The sequence below is a fragment of the Triticum urartu genome, chromosome 5A, assembly GCF_056163025.1.
Source record: "Triticum urartu cultivar PI428250 chromosome 5A, HENAU_Tu73, whole genome shotgun sequence".
Classification (NCBI taxonomy): Eukaryota; Viridiplantae; Streptophyta; class Magnoliopsida; order Poales; family Poaceae; genus Triticum; species Triticum urartu.
In genome coordinates, this window is record NC_141877.1 from 311,204,750 (window position 1) to 311,214,361 (window position 9,612).

Below are 9,612 nucleotides of genomic sequence, written 5' to 3' on the forward strand. Positions count from 1 at the left end.
GAGAAATTAAACTCATGAATCATATCATCCAAGCCAATAGTAAAAACATTCTTTTCGCAATCTATCCTAGCATTAACAGTGTTCAAGAAGGGTCGACCAAATATAATGGGACAAAAGCTATCTTGCGGAGAAGTAAGAACAAGAAAATTAGTAGGATATTTAGTTTTCCCACACAAGACTTCAACATCTCTAACAATTCCCATCGCTGAAATAGTATCTCTATTGGCAAGTTTAATTGTGACATCAATATCTTCTAATTCAGCAGGTGCAATTTCATGCTTGATTTCTTTATACAAGTCATAAGGTATAACACTAGCACTAGCACCCATATCACATAAGCCATGATAACAATGATCTCCTATTTTAACAGAAATAACAGGCACGCCTACCACAGGTCTATGTTTATCTTTATCACAAGGTTTAGCAATTCTAGCAGTTTCACCTTCGAACTGAATAACATGCCCATCAATATTATCAGACAAGAGATCTTTAACAATAGCAATATTAGGTTCTACTTTAACTTGCTCAGGAGGTGTATAAGTTCTAATATTGCTTTTACGAACAACAGTTGAAGCTTTAGCATGATCCTTTACTCTAACAGGGCAAGTTGGTTTCTCAACATAAGAAGTAGGAACAATAGGATCATTATAAGTGACAGTATTTTCTTCAACTTTAATAGGTGCAGCTACTTTTACTTCTATGGGAGGATGATATTTAAACCACTTCTCCTTAGGGAGATCAACATAAGTAGCAAAAGATTCACAGAAAGAAGCTACTATCTCAGAGTCAAGTCCATATTTAGTGCTAAACTTACGGAAAATATCGGTGTCCATAAAAGATTTAACACAATCAAACTTAGGTGTCATACCTGACTCTTTACCTTCGTTGAGGTCCCAATCTTCAGAGTTGCGTTTAATTCTATCCAATAAATTCCATCTGAATTCAATAGTCTTCATCATAAAAGAGCCAGCACAAGAAGTATCAAACATGGTTTGATTATTATGAGAAAGCCGAGCATAAAAACTTTGCATAATTATTTCTCTCGAGAGATCATGATAGGGGCATGAATATAACATTGATTTAATCCTCCCCCAAGCTTGAGCGATGCTTTCTCCTTCGCAAGGCCAGAAATTATATATATAATTGCGATCATGATGAACAAGATGCATAGGGTAATACTTTTGATGAAATTCCAACTTCAATCTTTTATAGTTCCATGATCTCATATCATCACATAGCCTATACCATATCAATGCGTCTCCCTTCAAAGATAAAGGGAAGACCTTCTTCTTAGCAACATCATCGCGTATACCTACAAGCTTAAATAATCCACAAACTTCATCCACATATATTAAGTGCTCATCAGGATGCCTTGTTCCATCTCCTGTAAAAGGGTTAGCTAGCAGTTTTTCCATCATACCCGAAGGAAATTCAAAAGGAGTTTCATTTTCAATAGGTTCAGTAGGTTGAGGAGAAACTCTTTGCTCTACTGGACGGGGTGAAGATACCCCGAACAAACCCCTCAGAGAATTACTTTCCATAGTAGCAAGTGGCAGTAAATTTCAGCACACTATATAAATTTTTCCTTACCAAATTCCACCTACCAAAGGCGCTACACTCCCCGGCAACGGTGCCAGAAAAGAGTCTTGATGACCCACAAGTATAGGGGATCTATCTTAGTCCTTTCGATAAGTAAGAGTATCAAACCCAACGAGGAGCAGAAGGAAATGATAAGCGGTTTTCAGCAAGGTATTCTCTGCAAGTACTGAAATAAGTGGTAACAGATAGTTTTGTGATAGGATAAATTGTAACGAGCAACAAGTAACAAAAGTAAATAAAGTGCAGCAATGTGGCCCAATCCTTTTTGTAGCAAAGGACAAGCCGGAACAAACTCTTATAATAGGAAAAGCGCTCCTGAGGACACATGGGAATATCGTCAAGCTAGTTTTCATCACGTTCATATGATTCGTGTTCGATACTTTGATAATTTGATATGTGGGTGGATCGGTGCTTGGGTGTTGTTCTTACTTGAACAAGCATCCCACTTATGCTTAACCTCTATTGCAAGCATCCGCAACTACAACAAAAGTATTAAGGTAAACCTAACCATAGCATGAAACATGTGGATCCAAATCAGCCCCTTACAAAGCAACGCATAAACTAGGGTTTAAGCTTCTGTCACTCTAGCAACCCATCATCTACTTATTACTTCCCAATGCCTTCCTCTAGGCCCAAATAATGGTGAAGTGTTATGTAGTCGACGTCCACATAACAGCACTAGAGGCTAGACAACATACATCTTATCAAAATATCAAACAAATACCAAATTCACATGACTACTAATAGCAAGACTTCTCCCTTGTCCTCAGGAACAAACGTAATTACTCACAAAGCATATTCATGTTCATAATCAGAGGGGTAATAATATGCATATAGGATCTGAACATATGATCTTCCACCAAATAAACCAACTAGCATCAACTAAAAGGAGTAATCAACACTACTAGCAACCTACTAGCACCAATCCCGGACATTGAGACAAGAATTGGATACAAGAGATGAACTAGGGTTTGGAGATGAGATGGTGCTGGTGAAGATGTTGATGGAGATTGCCCTCTCTCGATGAGAGGAGCATTGGTGATGACGATGGTGATGATTTCCCCCTCCCGGAGGGAAGTATCCCTGGCAGAACAGCTCTGCCGGAGCTCTAGATTTGTTCCGCCAAGGTTCCGCCTCGTGGCGGCGGAGTCTCGTCCCGAAAAGTTCCTTCTTATTTTTTCTCATCGAAAGACATCATATAGCAGATGGACGTCGGAGACCCACCAGGGGGCCCACGAGGTAGGGGGCGCGCCCTAGGAGGGGGGGCGCGCCCCCCACCCTCGTGAGCAGGGTGTGGGCCCCCTAGCCTTCATCTTTGGCGAGGATTTTTCTTTATTTATTTTAAGATGTTCCATGGAGTTTCAGGACTTTTGGAGTTGCGCAGAATAGGTCTCTAATATTTGCTCCTTTTCCAGCCTAGAATTCCAGCTGCCGGCATTCTCCCTCCTTATTTAAACCTTGTAAAATAAGAGAGAATAGCCATAAGTATTGTGACATAAAGTGAAATAATAGTCCATAATGCAATAAATATCAAAATAAAAGCATGATGCAAAATGGACGTATCAACTCCCCCAAGCTTAGACCTCGCTTGTCCTCAAGCGAAAAGCCGATAACAATAAATATGTCCTCATGTTTAGAGGTAGAGGTGTCGATAAAAATAAAATACGGACATGAAGGCATCATGATTATTCTCATAACAGCAACATATATAGATTTTGTCGCATGATTCCTTATGTTCAACTAATGATCTATTCACAATGCAAAAGTATAAATCATAAACCTTATTGGGCTCCGACAAACTATAATCTCAGTCATTGAAGCAATTGCAATTTATCGTAACATCGGAAAGAGTCTATGTCAGAGCTAAAAAGCAAGTCCACATACTCAACTATCATTTAGTCCTTCATAATTGCTAACACTCATGCAATACTTGTGGTTATGAAGTTTTAATCAGACACAGAGAAAGATAGGGGCTTATAGTTTTGCCCCACAACCTTTTACCTCAAGGGTAATGTCAACAATAATAATTCATGCTCCCCTATATCCAATTAGATATATATATATATATATATCATGTTCTTTCCAACATGCTGAGCTTGCCAAAGGATAAAATGAAAAAGGAAAGGTGAAGATCACCGTGACTCTTGCATAAGGTAGAAGATAATAATAAAAGATAGGCCCTTCGCAGAGGGAAGCAGAGGTTGCCATGCGCTTTTATGGTTGGATGCACAAAATCTCAATGCGAAAGAACGTCACTTTATATTGTCCCTTGTGATATGAACCTTTATTATGCAGTCCGTCACTTTTATTACTTCCACCTCACAAGATCGTATAAAGCTTATTTATCCCACACCAATCAATCATACATATTTAGAGCAATTTTTATTGCTTTGCACCGATGACAACTTACTTGAAGGATCTTACTCAATCCATAGGTAGATATGGTGGACTCTCATGGCAAAACTGGTTTAGGGATTCTGGAAGCACAAGTAGTATTTCTACTTGGTGCTGAGAATTTGGCTAGCATGAGGGGGAAAGGCAAGCTCAACAAGTTAGAGGATCCATGACAACATACTTTATCTCATATATAAGAAAGACATAACTCATTACGTTGTCTTCCTTGTCCAACATCAACCCTTTAGCATGTCATATTTTAATGAGTGCTCCCAATCATAAAAGATGTCAATGATAATATATATATATATATATATGTGAAAAACTCTCTTTCCTTATTACTTCCTATTGATTGCAACAATGACCAAAGCTATGTTTGCCAACTCCCAACAACTTTTAATCATCATACTCTTTCTATGTGAAGTCATTACTCTCAATAAGATCAATATGAACTTTTTGTTTCTTTTTATTCTGTTTCTCTTTTCTTTTATTCACCCAAGATCATGGCAAAATAATCAAGCCCTTAACTCAACACTAATCTTTATTATATATAGCTCACGGACTTGATTACAAAGAGAGATCATAAAGCAAACTCAAAACTAGATCATGCCATAAACTTTATTCTACTAGATCAAGATACTACTATTAGGATCGAACTAAGAAAAAAATGGTAAAGATAGGAGTTGTGATTGTGATACGATACCGGGGCACCTCCCCCAGGCTTGGCAGTTGCCAAGGGGAGTGCCCATACCCATGTGATTATATCTCCTTTGTCGGTGTAGAAGGTGGAGGTGTTGTAGATGATGTGGGCCCTGCGTCCATCTTCCAAGGCATAGGTTCTCCATCATAGAAAGATGATTGAGTCTCAGGGATCCTCAAATCTGCAGCCAAACTCATCCTTTTGAATCTATATTCATACTCACAGTTTTGGTTTTGCAGGTCATAGATTTGGGCTTGGAGGTGCTCGATCTTCTCATGAAGCTTGAAGATAGTCTCCCCGATGTTATCAACATCCAACTTGTGGTTGCTAGTGAACTCCGCGGTCATCATGTGGTTAGAGTTGAGTCCATGTTCCACCATCCCTTGGCACTTGAAAACTTGTTGCTCCACTGCTTCGAGCCTCGTCTCCATGCTTCCGGTCCCCTTTGGTCCCTCTTCATCGTGGATGTGCAGCAACCCATCACGCAACTCAATGGTTTGAGGGTGTCGCAGCACCTCCGCGAGGTAAGGGTTGATGACCTTCTCGAAGAACTTGTCCTTGGAGGCGCTTGGGGCCGTCATGATAACCTAGATCTATCAAAAAATAGCTCGAAACAAGAACAGAGGAGTTTTGCGTGATACGGGAGTCAAAACCTTCGGGAGGTTATATAATGAATTTTTACCAACCAAAATACGTAACGTGCAAGAAAACGGAGTCCGGAAGGCACACGAGGTGCTCACGAGGTAGGGGGCGCGCCCACCACCCTTGTGGGGCCCTCGTGTCCTTCCCGGACTACTACTTATTTTTCTATTTTTCTAAATATTCCAAAACGGAGAGATATTGCCTTAAAAATTGTTTTGGAGTCGGTTTACTTACCATACCACATACCTATTCTTTTTCGAAGTCTGAAACGGTCTGGAAGGTGTCCCTTATGTATTCCTCCGGGGTTATGGTTTCAATATTATTGGTTTCAACATTTATGGGATTACCTGAGATATAATGTTTGATTCTTTGACCGTTTACCACCTTCGGATTTGTGCCCTCGAAGTTGTTGATTTTTATGGCACCGGAACGATAGACCTCCTCGATAACATAGGGGCCTTCCCATTTAGAGAGAAGTTTTCCTGCAAAAAATCTTAAATGAGAGTTGTATAGCAATAGATAATCACCTACATTAAACTCACGCTTTTGTATCCTTTTTTCATGCCATATTTTAACTTTTTCTTTAAACAACTTGGCATTTTCATAAGCTTGGTTTCTCCATTCATCAAGTGAGCTAATATCAAATAACCTCTTCTCACTGGCAAGTTTGAAATCATAGTTAAGCTCTTTAATAGCCCAATATGCCTTATGTTCTAGTTCGAGAGGTAAGTGACATGCTTTTCCATAAACCATTTTATACGGAGACATACCCATAGGATTTTTGTATGCAGTTCTATATGCCCATAATGCATCATCAAGTTTCTTAGACCAATTCTTTCTAGACCTATTAACTGTCTTATGGAAAATTAATTTGAGCTCTCTATTGCTCAACTCTACTTGACCACTAGACCGTGGGTGATAAGGAGATGCAATTCTATGATTAACATCATATTTAGCAAGCATTTTACGGAAGGCGCCATGAATAAAGTGTGAACCACCATCAGTCATTAAATATCTAGGGACTCCAAACCTCAGAAAAATAACTTCTTTAAGCATTTTAATAGAAGTGTTATGATCAGCACTACTAGTTGGAATAGCTTCTACCCACTTAGTAACGTAATCAACAGCAACTACAATATGTGTGTATCCATTAGAGGCAGGAAAAAGTCCCATATAATCAAATCCCCAAACATCAAATGGTTCAATAACAAGTGAATAATTCATAGGCATTTCTTGACGTCTAGTAATATTACCAATTCTTTGACATTCATCACAAGACAAGACAAACTTACAGGCATCCTTGAAGAGTGTAGGGCAATAAAAACCAGATTGCAATACCTTATGCGCAGTTCTATCTCCAGCGTGGTGTCCTCCATAAGCCTCGGAATAACACTTGCGTAGGATCTGTTCTTGTTCATGCTCAGGTACACAACATCTAATAACACCATCTACTCCTTCTTTATAAATATGTGGGTCATCCCAAAAGTAATGTCTCAAGTCATAGAAAAACTTTTTCTTTTGCTGGTATGTGAAGCTAGGTGGTATAAACTTAGCAACAATATAATTAGCAAAATCAGCATACCATGGAGTACTACGAGAAGTACTTATAACATTTAATTGTTCATCAGGAAAGCTATCATTAATAGGTAGTGGGTCATCAAGAACATTCTCTAACCTAGACAAGTTGTCTGCAACGGGGTTCTCAGCTCCCTTTCTATCAACAATATGCAAATAAAATTCTTGTAGCAAGAGAACCCATGTAATAAGTCTAAGTTTAGCATCTTTCTTTTCCATAAGGTATTTAATAGCAGCATGATCAGTGTGAATAGTTACTTTAGAATCAACAATATAAGGTCTGAACTTACCACAAGCAAATACAACTGCTAAAAGCTCTTTTTCAGTAGTAGCATAATTTCTTTGAGCATTGTTTAGAGTCTTACTAGCATAATGAACAACATTTAATTTCTTATCAACTCTTTGCCCTAGAACAGCACCTACAGCATAATCACTAGCATCACACATAATTTCAAAGGGTAAATTCCAATCAGGTGGCTGAACAACAGGTGCAGAGACTAATGCTTTCTTAAGTATTTCAAATGCTTCTACACAATCATCATCAAAGACAAATGGTATATCTTTTTGCAATAAATTAGTCAGAGGCTGAGAAATTTTTGAGAAGTCCTTAATGAACCTCCTGTAAAATCCGGCGTGACCAAGGAAACTTCTTATACCTTTGATGTCCTTAGGACATGGCATCTTTTCAATAGCATCAACCTTGGCTTTATCAACTTCAATACCTCTTTCAAAAACTTTATGCCCCAAGACAATACCTTCATTAACCATAAAGTGGCACTTTTCCCAATTCAAGACAAGATTAGTTTCTTCACATATCTGCAAAACTCGATCAAGATTGCTCAAGCAATCATCAAAAGAGGAACCATAGACGGAAAAATCGTCCATGAAAACCTCACAAATCTTTTCACAAAAGTCAGAGAATATAGCCATCATGCATCTTTGAAAGGTAGCAGGTGCATTACATAAGCCAAAAGGCATATGTCTATAAGCAAAAGTACCAAAAGGGCATGTAAAAGTAGTCTTTGATTGATCTCTAGCCGACACAGGTATTTGAGAGAAACCAGAATAACCATCTAGAAAGCAATAGTGTGTATGTTTGCATAATCTTTCTAGCATTTGATCAATAAAAGGTAAGGGGTAATGATCTTTCTTAGTAGCTTTATTTAATTTGCGGAAATCAATTACCATCCTATAACCTGTGATAATTCTTTGTGGAATCAATTCATCTTTATCATTAGGAACAACAGTAATACCTCCCTTCTTAGGGACATAATGGACAGGACTTACCCACTGACTATCAGCAACGGGATAAATTATACCTGCCTCCAGAAGCTTGAGTATTTCTTTTCTTACCACTTCTTTCATTTTAGGATTCAGACGTCATTGAGGATCAGGAACTGGTTTGGCATCTGCTTCCAAATTTATTTTATGTTGACATAGAGTGGGACTAATGCCCTTAAGATCATCAAGAGTATATCCAATAGCAACACGATGCTTCTTCAGAGTTTTCAATAATCTTTCTTCTTCATGCTCTGAAAGGTTAGCACTAATAATAACAGGATATATCTTCTTTTCATCAAGATAAGCATATTTAAGATTATCAGGCAAAAGGTTTAAGCTCAAACACGGGATCACCCTTGGGTGGAGGAGGATCCCCTAAAATTTCAACAGGCAAATTGTGTTGCAGAATAGGTTCCTGTTTAAAGAATACTTCATTTATTTCCCTTCTTTCATTCATGAACATATCATTTTCATGGTCTAGCAAATAGTGTTCTAAAGGATCACTAGGAGGTACGGAAATAGAAGCAAGACCAATAATTTCATCCTTACTAGGTAATTCTTCCTCATGATGTTGTTTACTAAATTTAGAGAAATTAAACTCATGAATCATATCATCCAAGCCAATAGTAAAAACATTCTTTTCGCAATCTATCCTAGCATTAACAGTGTTCAAGAAGGGTCGACCAAATATAATGGGACAAAAGCTATCTTGCGGAGAAGTAAGAACAAGAAAATTAGTAGGATATTTAGTTTTCCCACACAAGACTTCAACATCTCTAACAATTCCCATCGCTGAAATAGTATCTCTATTGGCAAGTTTAATTGTGACATCAATATCTTCTAATTCAGCAGGTGCAATTTCATGCTTGATTTCTTTATACAAGTCATAAGGTATAACACTAGCACTAGCACCCATATCACATAAGCCATGATAACAATGATCTCCTATTTTAACAGAAATAACAGGCACGCCTACCACAGGTCTATGTTTATCTTTATCACAAGGTTTAGCAATTCTAGCAGTTTCACCTTCGAACTGAATAACATGCCCATCAATATTATCAGACAAGAGATCTTTAACAATAGCAATATTAGGTTCTACTTTAACTTGCTCAGGAGGTGTATAAGTTCTAATATTGCTTTTACGAACAACAGTTGAAGCTTTAGCATGATCCTTTACTCTAACAGGGCAAGTTGGTTTCTCAACATAAGAAGTAGGAACAATAGGATCATTATAAGTGACAGTATTTTCTTCAACTTTAATAGGTGCAGCTACTTTTACTTCTATGGGAGGATGATATTTAAACCACTTCTCCTTAGGGAGATCAACATAAGTAGCAAAAGATTCACAGAAAGAAGCTACTATCTCAGAGTCAAGTCCATATTTAGTGCTAAACTTACGGAAAATATCGGTGTCCATA